The sequence below is a fragment of the Euprymna scolopes genome, chromosome 21 (genome assembly GCF_053919585.1).
Source record: "Euprymna scolopes isolate OS-2025 chromosome 21, ASM5391958v1, whole genome shotgun sequence".
Lineage (NCBI taxonomy): Eukaryota > Metazoa > Mollusca > Cephalopoda > Sepiida > Sepiolidae > Euprymna > Euprymna scolopes.
Window position 1 is genome coordinate 95,360,852 of NC_136502.1, and position 16,027 is coordinate 95,376,878.

General features: G+C 32.0%; 1 pseudogene; it reads left to right on the forward strand.

Moving 5' to 3' along the window:
- Positions 1 to 4,825: 4,825 nt before the first annotated feature.
- LOC145243163 (5S ribosomal RNA) lies at positions 4,826 to 4,942 on the forward strand (annotated as a pseudogene).
- Positions 4,943 to 16,027: the final 11,085 nt, after the last annotated feature.

The following is a 16,027-nucleotide window of genomic DNA, read 5'->3' on the forward strand; positions in this document are numbered from 1 at the left end:
GAGGCAGTTTGATGTTTTGGGGATCCTTTGCTGCCTCTGGACCAGGGCGACTTGTTAAGGTCACAGGTAGCATAAAAAAGGAAGATTATGTTAAAATATTGGATGAAAACCTGAAAGACTCTGCTAAAGAGCTCTCACTTGGTCGTCGTTGGTGGTTCATGCAAGATAATGACCCAAAGCATTCGGCTAAACTGACTAAGAAATGGCTTGAGGACAATCATATTAATGTTTTGGAGTGGCCATCACAAAGCCCAGACCTTAATCCAATTGAAAATTTATGGAGAACATTAAAATTGAGGGTAATGCAAAGGAAGCCTAAGAATCTTATTCAATTGGAGGATTATTGTCAGGAAGAGTGGGCTAAAATTACTACTGAAGAGTGCAACAACTTGGTTGTAAACTATGAAAAGCGACTGAGGAAGGTAATCAAGGCCAAAGGCTATACAATTGATTATTAAATAAATCGTGCCAATAATTTTGAACAAGGGTTTTTTGCAATTATGTTTGTTGTTCCTTTGTTATTTATTTTTTCTAAAATCCGATTGCTGCATCGGAAAGGCCAGTTAAAAATACATAATATACTTTGTTATTTTCTTTAATTTAATCCCTTTTTTAGAATTTATTAGACAAAATTTAACTTTTATTTTACCGTGCCAATAAATATGATCATCACTGTATATATATATATATATATATATATATATATATATATATATATATATATATATATGACAAAACAGCTCTGAGGGTTGGACATTTTGACATGTGTAAAGAAAGAAATGGTAAGATGAGAAACATCTTGGAATTTTGAATATAGTTGTTTTGTCATCTAATTTGTACATGCTCTGTAGTTATATTTAAGATGCATTAGCATTACAAGTTGATGTTTTCTTTTTAGATCATTGTTATTTTATCAACTTGCATGAAAAGAGCTATGTAAAAGATGTTTAAAACCGTTTGAATTATGCAAATACCATCAGTAGTTCAAAAGTTATGAGAATTTTAAGTGCCAAAATTTAGGCTTTTCTGTGGATATTTTTCTTTAGACTAAGTGGGCTAAATTACGAACCTCAACATTTCAAGAAATTCGATAATTTTGCAACCATTTATTTATTTTTCAAGCTATTCTCATGAAACTTGGCAGTTTTATGTAAAATTGTGATCTCTTTATCATAAGTCATGAATTATAAAATCAGATGTACAAATTTCAATTTTTTTAAACTGGCGCATGGTATCATACAGTGGGTGTTTATTTATGAACAAAAGTAAGTATTATAGTGGTATTTAAATATAGCTTTGAGAGCGGGCATTTTCCTGCCTCCTCACCAAAGGAGAGCTTAATCTTGGGTGTAGCCATTGAATGCCTAAAGAGCATTCATGGCCGGTATTTACTACTCCCCTCAAAGAAAAAGAAATTGAGTAGATATGAATTAATCTCAGAAATAAATCGAAGAAAATTTTTCATATAGATTTTGGATTTCTGTAAAAGATGGAAATTCCTATAATTGACCAGAACTTATGCATTTTGGGACCAGTCCAATTTTCAATTTTATTTAATTGTTAGGGGAAAGTACAGAATAGTTAACAAAACACCCTTCCTTCCGCATGTTAAGAACGGGTTTATAAATAATAACATTATTTCAGCATGGTAGCATAAGTGCACAAATACCTTTTTATTTGTTATATATTTGTTGTTTTTTTTTTTTGACCACTAAAAAAAAACAATTCTACCTTAAGTACAAATAAGAAGTTAAACGCATGTACTTAAGTACATTGTGGTTTTTTAACGCTTTTAGTGCATGTGTACTAAAAGCGTTAAAAACAACAAAATAGTATTGTTTGGAAATCAAATTTGAAAAACTTGATAATAATTTTTTAAATTGACAAACTCAGAATAAAAAATGACTAGTCTAGTAAGACAGTTTCTATTTTTAAGAGAATACTTTAGTCAGCTCAGCACATGACGTGCTTAGCGACCATTTTTCTGTAAGTGGATTTGATTTCTATAAAAGATAACATTTTAAAGAAAATTCTGTGCAATTAATAATTATCAAATATTTACATATTATACATGAAACTAATTCTGAAACTATTATCTATATGAAAATGGATGATATATGCTGATTTATCCGATCAATTTTTAAATATTCTCAGTCGACTTTGCTTGATTGTAACTTTGCTTCCTGTGGTCGTAAAGATATAAATCAAAATCCAGTAGAGATGGACTTCTATACTTATATAGCCTGTAAAATATCAGCCATTTCCAATCAAATTTGACCCCACGCATATGTATCCAAACGTAACGTATAAAATGTAAACATTAAAAAAACAGTTTCCCTTTTTGTTGTCGTCATTTTTTACTGTTTTTTAATTTTTAATTTGGAGCATAAAAACATTGAACACATAAAAGAAAAATAAATTAACATCAGTGGAATGCTTATTTTTTTCTCTTTCCAAGAATGTAATTCTTTTAAAAATTGACCCACAAATAAAAAAGATATGACTTGTTGAAGCACATTAGGTATGTAATATTGCTGATGTCCACGAAAATACAGCATACGCTTGTAATGCTAGATACATTGAGCTTCATAAACAAAAGGATTGGTATAGATAAAATGTGAAATATAATTGAAAAAGCATATTTTTCCCATCAAACATATATATAATATATAATATTAAATGAAAAATGAGGAATAAAAGTTATAACTTTATTATATCATCAGAACTATAAGGAAAAGTTATGGGGAAAATTAAGAAAAAAAAACTCTTTATTGTTCTGATGATATAATAAAGTCATATATTCATCATCTTCATTTAATATTGTTTGCTCCTCTTAATAGTGTTGAGCTTTTCTTGTCTTGATAAGTTTTGCTTTGTTAAAGATTTAGTCTTTGATAACAAAATTATATATATAAACAGTAGAACCTCAGGATACGGTGACCCTAGGATACGTTTTGTTTTAGGTTATGATGTGGAATACAATGTTTTTCCAGCGCCTGGTTATGGAATTTGCCCCGCCTTACAGTGTTATTTATAACATTATTTGATTATATATACATGTGTATTATATACATGTGAATAATATACATGTGAATTATATACATGTGAATTATATACTGTACTGTATTTTGTTACTAATTTTTTATGCTGTATCCCAGAGTTCCATTATATATATATATTTGCAGTTTTTTTTTAATTACAAGTGCGGACTTTCTTTTTGTCGGCACTGTGTGTATATATATATATATATATATATATATATATATATATAAGGCTTTTGACAGGGTATGGCACGATGGTCTTCTAAGGAAAATTAGATCATATGGTATCACTGGAAGAATACATAATGTAATTAAACCCCTAAGTAAGAGAAAAATCCAGGTTATCTTCGACAGTTGTACATAAGCAATATAATATAAATGTGGGAGTACCTCAGGGGGTCTATTCTTGGACCTTTATTATTCCTGATATTCATAAATGACCTCCCTGTTAAAATTGTTTTGGAGATGGGTATATTTGCTGATGAAACCACTCTCTATAACAGGCATGAGGGGAAAACAAATGAACACATATCTAAGGAAATGGCAAAAACACTAGAGGATGACCTCAAATCTGTAGTGGAATTAGGACAAAAATGGAGGGTCACATTCAATGCTGCCAAGACTAAGCTTGTTTCCTTCAATAATTACAAGAAACCTTCTCTACCACCAATAGCAAAGTACTTCGTTTAAACTCCTCGGCCTAATATTTACAGGAAACATGAACTGGAATAGATACATTGAGAGCATTGCCAAAGCTGCTGCGAAGAAGGTGGGCTCTCTCTACCATGCTAGAAAGCTAGTTACGCCTGAAAGTATTCTGTACCTCTTTAAGCCACCATTCACCCATGTATGGAGTACTGTTGTCACATTTGTTCTGGTGCATCTGCTACTTGTCTCTCACTCGTGGACAAGGTTCAAAAGAGAGTCACCAACCTGATAGGTCCTGAACTATCATCTAGGCTTCAGCCTCTGTCCCATTGATAAAATGTTGCATTTTTCTGCCTGTTCTACAAGTACTTTAATGGTGAATGTTATGACAAACTACAAGCACTTGTACCTCCTAGACATGAATACCCCCGACAAACCCGACAAGCAGCTAAATCCCACCCCTTCACAGTAGAGATCCCTAGGTGTAACAAGGCCTTCTACTCCAATAGTTTCTTCCCCAGAACTGCTAGACTTCGGAATTCCCTTCCGGGTTCCTGCTTTCCCAATTGTACTGATATGCAGAAGTTCAAGTGTAATGTGAACAGATATGTTGCTGCTCAACTCCCTTTATAATACCCCTGCAACTTATGTCCCCGATAGTAGCTCTCTACTTCAAAGTGGCACTGTGTCTTGTTTGGGGTGAAAATTTAATTAAAAAAACATTTTTTTAAATATTCAATTTAACTACTTAGGATAGTAATGGCATGTACATAAATAACAATCTTGTAGATAGCTCAATACTGTGGTACTAGAGCTATAAATATTTTCAGAAAGATATCACGTTAGAAGGAACAGACATTCAAGTATTTACTCATTTTTAAAATGTTAGTCTTTTATTGGTAACACTTTGCATACAATTTTTTCATACCCGCCATGTTAATAAAAAAGATTGTGAAACTCTTGACAAATTGCTTTTCCTATGCGCTGATGAAACCCAGTTATGCAAAATTATAATTGATTTTACTTATATGCCAACGCTGGGGCTGAAACAATTATATACAATAAAAGACCAACATCTTGAAAATGTGTGTGTGTGTGTGTGTGTATATATATATATATATATAATGTGTGTGTGTGTGTACAGCATAATCACGTTGACACACCGGTTCTCATCAGATCATCGAAGTTAAGCAACGTTGAGCCTGACTAGTACCAGATGGGTGACCATTTGGGAATTCGAGGTGCTGTATGTGCTTTCCACTTATATCGGCATTGTTTCTAGTCGTCCTGAACCTCCACTTGCTACTGGTAACAATGTCGACTCAGGAGAGGTGTGGTTGAAGATTGCGCAACTCTTGCCACAAAAATTTCATGCACAGGAACCCTTACAGTGGGTATCCATAGTCTGTCAAGACTGAAGGAAGCCTTAATATATATATATATATATATATATATATATATATATATATATATATATATATATATATATATATATAATAAAAAAAAACGTCCTAAGATTTGGGTGAAGAAAAATGTAAACAAAGGGCAAATAACTCCTTTCTTATAATAAGAGAAATCGATCAGGGAGCGAAATTAAGAAATTAATCGCTAATAAAAAAAATAAACAAAAATTCAAACAATCTTTTATATATATATATATATATATATATATATATATATATATATATATATGTATATATCATCAAACCAATAAGGAAACATAAAATTTTCTTAATTTTCCCCTTTACATTTCTTTATTCTTCTGATGATATAATGAAATTATATATAACTTTTTAGGAGCAAAATGTAGTATCTGTTCTGATACTACGCTTCACCTTTTCTGTCCTTGATCATTGGAGGAGGAATCCTTCTAGACTGAAGCAGTTTTTATTTTTGTTTCTATTCAGACTGACCCTTTTTGGGGAGCTGGGTTTTTCCCACTTTAAAAACTGACCTTGTGTCTAACTTTACTCTTGTGGGGAGGCAAGTAAATAGAAACTTTTATTCCTAGTCTTTCGTTTAATATATTAATATATTTGTTTGCTCCTCTTAGTAGTGTTGAGCTTTTCTTATCTTGAGAAGGTTTGATTAATTCTTTGATAACATAATTGTATTGATAACATAATTGTTATATATATATATATATATATATATATATATATATATATATATATATATATATATATATATACACACACACAATCTAATAAATTATGTTATCAAAGAATAAATCTTTAACAAAGTAAAATTCATCAAGTTAAGAAATATATAATTCCATCTTGAAAAGGTTTGATTAATTCTTTGATAACATAATTGTTATATATATATATATATATATATATATATATATATATATATATATATATACACACGATATAATAAATTATGTTATTAAAGAATAAATCTTTAACAAAGTAAAATTCATCAAGATAAGAAATATATAATTCCAGGTTATTATTTTCCGGAAGTGAAGCAACCAATGTAACATTTCCAAGAATTTCTCGTGTCGTGTTCTTTTGTTGCTAACACTCCATTGACATTTCAGATGAACTTCTCTCCAACAATATCCATATTTGTCTTTGCTACCTTATATGCTTCAAATTATTTTAAAATGGATGCAACAAAAAATATCAAATTTATTCTAAATATCATCGAATGCATTCAAAGATTGAGTACTGCTACAATCTTTTTTTTTTTTTTTTATTATTATTTTTACTCCTATTTACGCCAAACAAGACAAATTGCTATGGAGACATTATGGTATTATTACCATACATTAACATGGATACTAATTAGAGGTCACCACTTCGGGGCGCCTCCGATAACAGGGAGAACTGGAGCGCTGAAATAGAAAGAAATACTGGTAAAAGAAGACATTGTCTTCTTATAAAAATGAGGACGTGTAACGCGATTTTGTTATGAATTCATGAGGTTTTATATATCCAATATATATATGTGTGTTTTCCCGAAACTCGGGTTACAAAGAAAGACAGTGCATTTTGTAAAGTCTGTATTAATGTTCAATGCTCCTCTTGGCTACCTAACAGGAGCTGAGGAGTGAGGCGTGTGTTCTGTCTCTAGTCGCTGTGGAAGTAAGGACATTTCCTTCACTCGAATGTCCCACGTAAACCGTTCTTGCTTTTCATTGGCTGGAACCTCTGATGACGTATAAGAAGAAAGGAAGGAAACGTCCTTACTTCCACGGCGACTATGGGTTAAATAGAAACTGACGTGAAAACAACAAATATATTCTATTAAAAAAAATTTCTTCAAAATCTTTGGATTCGGCATTAAATAACCCGAAAAGGGTTGATATGCCGTAAAACAAAAACAACCAACCAACCATAGCATTAGAGCAGCAAATTTAAGTGACCAGTGAGTTTCTGGTTGCATTTTGAAGGGTCTATCACTTGTTAAAAGTTAACAAAGTTAAAAGTGTAGCCACCAGGACTTAGGGTTAGAGAACATTGTATTGCTCATGTGCATGCCCGACCAAACAGAGTGAGCCACGTTTATGCCATTACATTATTATATTCATGGTACACTGCTCATATATTATAGCATCACTTTTACTCTAATGATAAATATGAGGATATTTTCTTATCTTAGTTAAAAGATGTAGGTGGGATGTGAAACCTCTGCTTTGTCGTAGAATTCTGCTTCTTTTTTTTTTTTTTTTAAGTTTTTTAAGCAAAGACTGTTTTCTGCCAAACCACTAGCAATTTTCATCCAAGTTTTAGTCATAGGGCTTGATTTAGAAGGAAATTGGAACTGGTTAGGAAAGGGGGGGGGCACGGGTTGGGAAGTTCAACTAGATATTAACTTTTTTTTTTTTTGATATTAGGCACTTGCATTACCGTATATTTCTGCATATAAGATAAGACGGGCTACAAAATTAGAGCAAATTTTAATAAATTCATCATATATATCGTTTGTATAAGATGACTGCTAAATCACAAAACAATGTTTGTTTAGCCTAGGCTAGAGATTATAACACCCAGCATCTTATGAAATATTGGTTTTTAAAGATGATTTTTTTAACTTTAAGGGTCGTCTTGTACGCCGAAATATACGGTAGATGCTTGTATGAAGGTTTAAATAAAAATTGCTGGAAGTAGTCGCTATAACAGAATTGAATGTTGTGAACCGTTTGATTTTTGTTTAAAACAATTTGAAGAATACGATAATAATGAGATGCCCTAGAAAGATTTCTCTTTCGTGTACCAAAGACAGAAAAGATGCGTTGTATCCGAACAGATATAACACTTTGATCCTAGCTTAAAGGCCAAGGGTAAAAAAAGAAAATCAAGTATTGTTGCATTATATATATTATTTTAACAAAAACTAAGACTTCAAAGAATGGGTTGATAACAACAAATAATGTATTTCATCGTTAGTTACAATTGTTTTAAGACTATTCGGACAAATCCAAACATTATGTTGTTTGAAAATTTTCACAAGAACAGCCTTTCTTCAGACTTATTGAATAAAAAACACTTTAACAATAAAACATTATGGAAACCATTTCCTTATAAGGAAAAGAAAACAAGCAAAACTATTTTACCTATATCGCATCCTTGCAAAGTATTTTTTAAAGATTTATATATTTACCTATTTTCGTATCTCCATTTAAAAAAGAAAAAAATTTCAAACAAAATATCATACAATGTTATCACTAATTACTTATGTCCATTTAATATGTTTTATTAATACTATTAATTGATTTCTTGAATTAAATTTCTTTATTTAATTTTAATTATTTTTTAATCCGGACTAGTCAACAAAGTTAAATTGTTGCGATTAGTGAAAAAAAAAAACTTGTAAAATTGAGGAAAAAAAAAAAAATCTTCATTTTGGATATAAAAATTTTTACTTCTAGGGATAATGGTGAACGGTAAAAATGGCACAAGTGAATAATTAGAAAAAAAAATGGCACGAGTGAATAATTAGAAAAAAAAATGGCACAAAGCAAGAACATATAAAAGACAAACATAATAAATATCAAACCTGTGTGAAAAATGAATTCCTTCAGCTGTCAGTGGTTCAGTTATTGAACAGAACCTACAACTAGAAATATGTATTACTAGCAGGTCGCCCAGCATTGCCTGGTTATAAGATATGCTTAAATTTATGCAGATTTTGTATTATTTATTATTATTATTATTATTATTATTATTATTATTATTATATATATTTATGTGTGCATATGTATATTTGTTAAAAAATTTTGCCTACAAAACTCCTGGGTCAGTTTTTGGTATACAGACATGAAACTTAATATATAGGGTATTCGAACCCATGCAAAACCTTATATTTGAGTTTTAGCCGGGGAAAATCGGTGCAAAAGTGTAAAAATGGAAAAAAAAAATGGAATTTGCCAGGTGAAGGTCAAACAACGGCATTACGAATCTGCATGTGGAACATAATAGCTATTGGTTTATGTTTTAATTTTTAGCATTGTATCAAATATGTCTTCATAGCTCAGGCAATAACGGCAAAGGAAAAAGTAAATTGTAAGCTAAACATTTTGGTTTCGATTCTCAGTGGTGGCACATGAGTCATTTTTAAAAAACTTGTTAAATTATTATATATTGGGTCCAATATAATCTATATATATAAAAGACAAAATGTGTGTGCACATTTTTTGTATGTCCGCCAAAGGCTTTTTTCGGGAGGGGGGGGTTACTGTATCTTAGAACTGTTTATATACCCTCTAGATAATAATATCTACGATTTGCGAATGTGCGTCATGTTTAGATTTATTTACATCGATTTTTACAAAATTCTTGCTATTTTAGCTTCTCTCATGTTAGTTTGGCTTTTTCGTATAAAAGTGAAACTAATCTGAAGCGGAGGTGTGGTTCCTGGCTTTCATGCGGAGGTGTGGTTCCTGGCTTTCATGCCGGAACATCCAGAAAGCAATAAGCTTTTGATCAATGCGAGGGAAACCCCTTATATAAGACAATTTCTATTCAATTGGACACTCCCCTTTTTATAGGGAGCTGCCCCTCCCCACAACATCTTGAGGAAGCAAAAAACCAAAGTTGGAATGAAAACCAAAAACCTACTGGTCAGTTAACTTTAATTACACTGCTGTCCTAGCCGAACGGGTAACACGTCAGGATTTTTCTTTTCTACCTTTGCCTCAAGGTTCCGTGTTTGATCCTACCTACTTACCTACCAAAACGTTTTTATTCTTTTAGCACACGGGTGACGTCGGGCACCCGAATGTTGTTTTTGGTTTTCCGGTTTTTTGAAGAAGTTTAACATCGTTTTTTTTTATTTTATAATATTTAAACAGGGTAATTATTTTGCCCATTTTGTTTTGATCTAACCCCCCTCCAACACACACACACACACACCTCTAAACACCCGGGTAATACCAGGCACCCCCACTAGTTTATAATATAAATCTCACCTGTCTGTTTGTATGTATGTATGTATGTATGTTTGTATGTCTGCCTTAAACTTTGAACAGAGGCGACGGATTTTTGCGAGATTGGTGTTTTGAAGCTTGACCCTTCAGACGACAAATATTGAAAAATTGGCTAAAAGCATATATTACTTCACCCTCAACTGGGCACTTTTCTACAGGGAGGGATCGCTTTTTTCGCCAGTATTTTCAAAAGTCATCCTCTCTTTTCGATTGACTAGCCTTAATTTAAACATTCGTCACTTCCAGTTTGGCGATGGGCACAACAGCAAAGATGTCATTTTTTTTTTAACGTTCTTTTCCTCCTTTGCGGTACAGATCCGAGCCTGCCTGCCTACTACCACTTTTTTTTTCTCAACACACACCTCCAAACACCCGAGCAACGCCAGGCACCTTGGCTTGTATAATAGTAAATACAAAATCTGCATTAATCAAAATATCATATTTAAGCGTATTTTATGACCGGGCAATGCCGGGCGGCCTGCTAGTAAGATAAGAAAAGGTTAGAAGACAGCCTTTTTTGACTAAAACAAACCCTTTGTAAACTTGTCAGCCAGATATATGATTGTAATGGTATGTCTACCAGTTTTACCAGTTTTATCTTGTCCATTTTCTCTATTATATCTGTTTTTTTGCGACATTATATATGATTGTAAAGACGTATCTATCCACGAGAAAGGCTACTAGTTTTATTTGGTTATTTATATCTGTGCTGCTGCTACTCAAAGACATGTTGGACCTATTTTTATTTTCATATCTCTGTGATTACTTATGCAAAACTTCTAAATTACTATTAGACTCAAACCTCAATCTATTTTCCGTGTGGAACAATAAAAAAGAAAGAAAAGAAAAAGGCCGTTGCTTAGGTGGATAAGCAAACTTTTCTCATGGGAGAAGGAAAGACAAAATAATTTGACTTGATAAGAGTATCAAGTTTCATAAGAATGGCTTCAAAAATATTACGTTTCATAATTTTTCTGATTAGGATTGGTTATTCGTATTATTTGGATTCTTCAAACTACTGTTCTCTACTACTGGACTCTAACCACTGCGAACACATGGCGCAGTGGTTAGAGTATTTGTAAAAATCAATTGTAAAAGTGATATCTTCCTGAAGGTTGAAGGTTCAATTCTCGGTGTGGGCAACTGAAAAATACAATTGTGAATTACTTAGGACCTCTATCCAGTAATGGCTGATGGAATGAGAGTATGCTATCTCCATGAAGTAAATAAACGGTTCCCTTCTGAAATTCTGTCCAAATTCCCGAGTTCGACAGAAACATTCCAGAGTTTAATGAGATACACATGAAGAAGGTTGAAGGTTACATTGACGGAAACATTGGCAAAATGGCACTCAAGATGAGAATAGTAGTCCAAAGAATCTGAATAATATGCGCTTCAAAAATGGTTAAGAATTACTGAATTTCTTGTAGTGATGATATCCATGTTTTTGGCCCACTTTTTTAAAACGGATTTTTTACAGAACAATGTCCATACTGCTGGTTAGTAATGATAAAGGTTTGCTCTATTTATTTTGTTCACTCGTAACTTTGGCAATCATGCTAGCACCTGCTCCTCCCTGTGTTTCAATGGTGTCACTATATTAACACAACTTCTCAACAACTTCAATAACTTTGCAATCCAAATATACTTTTGAGTTTTCATCTATCCCTATTCTTCTATACGTCTTGCACACAAATTCGTTATTTGCTCTCGGGTTTATATTTTGATATACAGAGTGTTCATGAAGTTTGTGTACACTTTTAAAATACATAACTATTTGTATTTGCGGTGTAGAAATAATCGTTGAAACACGTTATAAAGCTTGATGTACCTAGCTTTAAGTATAGTTATTGAAAAACATTTTCACCACAAAATTTGCAGTAATTTTTAGATAAATAAAAAAAAATATTTTCTGTTTATTTTTTTTATTTATTTATTTATTTATTTTTATTTATTTTCAGAATTAATTTGATCCATGGATTTAACTAAGAAAAAAAGTAAACTGTGTCATTTGGTTGGTTGAACAGAATTATAATGACTTCTTTTTTTTTTTAATGGGGACATGTGGAAACAATAGTGTATGCAGCTTAACTTTAAAAATATAAATTTACTTTTTTCTAATCATTTTTACAGAATATATGTCTCGCAAATACAAATAAAGTTATAACTGTTAAAATGCAAACGGACCTTATCAATACCCTGTATGTTTTTGATGGCAATTTAGAAGTTTTTTTATTCGCTGTGAAGTCATCTTGTCATTCTCATTCGTAAACAGATTTTTTAATAAAATTCATGATTTTATGTTCGTGAGAGAAAAGTCTCACAAAAAATAAGTTGTTGTTTGTCACCAAGTTCGTAAGTCGAATATCCTAAGAGATGTCTGCAAATATCAACGTCTTATTTACGATATGAAAATAAATTGGAACCTTACGAAGATCTCCATCATTCTAATAGTTATAGGAGCAACCAAACTCATGGAAAGGGATTTCTAAATCTACCGAACAAATATACCTGGTGAACCAAGTGCAAGGCAAGAGAGATACACAGTAGATATCCCTAGATGTAAGAAAGCCTTCTACCCTGATAGTTTCTTCTCTAGGACTTCTAGACTTTGGAATTCCCTTCCAGGTTCCTGTTTCCCCAACTGTGCTGACATGCAGAACTTCAAGTGTAGTGTAAACAGACATCGTGCTGCTCAGCTCCCCACATAATATCGCTACAAATTATATCCCAGACCCAGATAGTAACCCCCCTACATCAAAGTGGCACTGTGTTTTGTTTGGGGTGAAAATGCAAAAAAAAAAAAAAAAAAAAATACAAACAATAGCACTTAAAGGGACGGTGAGAATCTAAAAAAGATCTCTTGGTTGCAATGTATGAGATAGCGGATGAATGTTTGACATCCAGTAGGATGCCTCATCCCCAGCTAGAACAGAATGGTAAGCAAATTTAAAAAAAAAAAAAATTAAAACTAAGCGGCTAAGTCAGACACAGAGTTTATTTATGATTGGATGGCAGAAGAAATTGTGAATTTCATTAATAATTACATGAGTGGTATTCCGAGGTGGGGTTCACTCTATAATTTATCTCTGTTTATTGAACTCGAATATAAATATTTTTGCTTTATATTATGGGTTCTTATGAATTAAACAATTTTAAGTTATCACCATTATAATCCAATAAGTTATTGAAATAAAGCGAAACCCAAAAAGCCAGTTTAAAATTAAATGAAGGTCCATATTGTGAAAATATCCAGAGTATATTTTGTTCGTAAAGAATCAATCTATAAACAAATATATAAAGTTACTAGCTATATATAAAAAAAAAAAAAAAAATTTGCTTCCGGTAAAAAAATAGTTAAAATATAAAAAGTTTAATTTTATGTATGATGATGATGATGACTATGGTACTCCCATCAATTTCAGCGTATGAGTTCTGCCACAACAACTAGGTTGTTTGGAAATCCACAGAAATGATTTCTTTATAGTGGTGAAACCTATTACAGAACCAACCACATTTTTTGGTACAAGTGCTAATTTTTCTCAGTGCAATATAACAAAAAATACAAACTTGGCAAATTTGACTGTGCTAAATTGAACACTTTATGAATACTTATGGTGGTCCCAAACTTATGATCGGTAGAATATGTATATAGCAGGAGAGAGAGAATTTTCAGAATGTGAGAGATTATATATAATTATTTCCACAGCCCAAAGAACACAACAGCCCATAAGAGCCATGCCAGCCAACAAACCGGAAGGCTAAGACTCGAGTTTCGCCTTCATTTGGGCCTTCATTTGGATTTGAAACCCGAGCCTCTTGCATGCGAGGCAAGCACTCCACCAACTGAGCAAGCGTTTCAAATCCCGGGTGCGCATATGTCTGACTGATGAGCCCAAATTAGGGTGAAACTCGAGTCTTAGACTTCCGGTTCGTTGGCTGGCATGGCTCTTGTGGGCTGCGGTGTTCTTTGGGCTGTGGAAATAATTATATATAATCTCTCACGTTCTGAAAATTCTATAACAAAAATGGCTTGTTAGGTTAGCTCTGCTGGATGGCGTCATCCTTTTGAGTTCAAAATCCCTATGTATATATATATATATATATATATATATATATATATACTATGAAGTTATCCAAGAATATATCTTTAAAGAAGCCTCTTATTAATTGCTCCTCTTTTCTATGGTGGTTGACCCTCCTGTCGATTTTGACGTATGAGCTAATCCATAACAACTAAGTTGTTTAGAAATTTACACATAATTTCTTTTATAATGGTGAAGGCTTTGTGTAGAACCAAGCACACTTTTTGGTACACTGCTAATCCCAGTTGGTGCAATAGCTGGCACAAGACAGAGCAGACAGTAGACCTCAGGTTTTACATCAGAGTCTTTCCTTCTCCGAGATGCATGTCTTAACGAAGACTGAGAGTACATCTCTCCCCGTGGATTATACACACACCCAGATATCAGCCTGGAAATTTCTATGTTCTACCACAGTACAGACAGTGCCTAGTATTCTCAAATAGTTACCTATGTGGTACTGGTCAAGCTCACTATTGCTTAACTTTGATCTGGTGAGGACCGGTGTGAATATATATTGAGAGTGTTATAGACAAGGCATATAAGAATAAGGAGTATTGCAGTTATGAAAAGCTCAATAGGTGTTGTTACCTAGAGCTATATACAGAAATATTTTAATTATTTCTCAATGCTTTTATTTGTAAATAACAAATAAATAAAAGGATACCGTTTCTGAAACGATTGTATATGAAAAACTTGGATTTTGTTATCTTTCCCTCTGTGTAAACTTGATAATTTCACAATTATTAATCCTTCATTTATATATATATATATATATATATATATATATATATATATATAAATGTATATATATATATATGTATAAAAAGTATAAAATATTAGTATCTGTAAGTATAAATAATTATAAATATTTATGATTATAAGACCCTGAGAAATTAACAAAAGTCAATCAACTAGCGATACGCAACATTTCCAATTGTTAGAATGCTCTCTGACTATGTTACTTAGTTATACCTGTATTTGGCATTTGTATGTGCTAAATTTCCTTTAATTCCCATGTTAATTGCTGCTGGCCCAGCCAATGGAGTCAAAAGTTAACTTTATAACTGTGCTCAAATCTCCTAACCAGCAGTAATTATCACTTTCTATACTGATGATTACAAAACCATTATGCCTGTAGGTATAAAAATCATTATTAATATATATATATATATATATATATATATATATATATGTATATATATGTATGTATGCTAGTATTTATGTGTATTGTAATACATTTGTCATATCCAATTATATTGGTTATTTATCAGAAATTCATTTTTTTTTTATTCTTTTTACTTTTTTTCAGACTCTTACAAAATGAAGGCTAAAAAACGAACCACTCATAATAATGACTTGAACACCTAAAAAGATTGAACATGATGTACCTGTTAAACTTAAGATGGACGCCAAAGATAGACATGTTGAACCAAATTGTAAATTGACCCAACTATGCACGGAATCCCATGTCGCTAACAAAAAAATTCTCTATGAAAGATTTAGCAATTTCTTCAGTTGGTGCAACATCCGAAGAAAAGAGAAGCACTTTTTAATAAGAACAGGAATTTGTCATATAATTTATTATCTTGATTTTTCTTGAAAAATTTATTTTAAAAGAATTATAGAAAATACACAATTTGAAAAGAGATCTATATTTGTTCGAAAATAATTTGTTTCTAAAAAGATTCTAAGAAAACGTCAAAAAAAATTGACTAATTCTTTACAGTTGTGCAAGATCTCTAGCTCGTGAGCCTCATTCAACCTTTTTATTCAGTATTTATAATAAAAATATTGTCCGAGCTGGAATAAGTATTTTT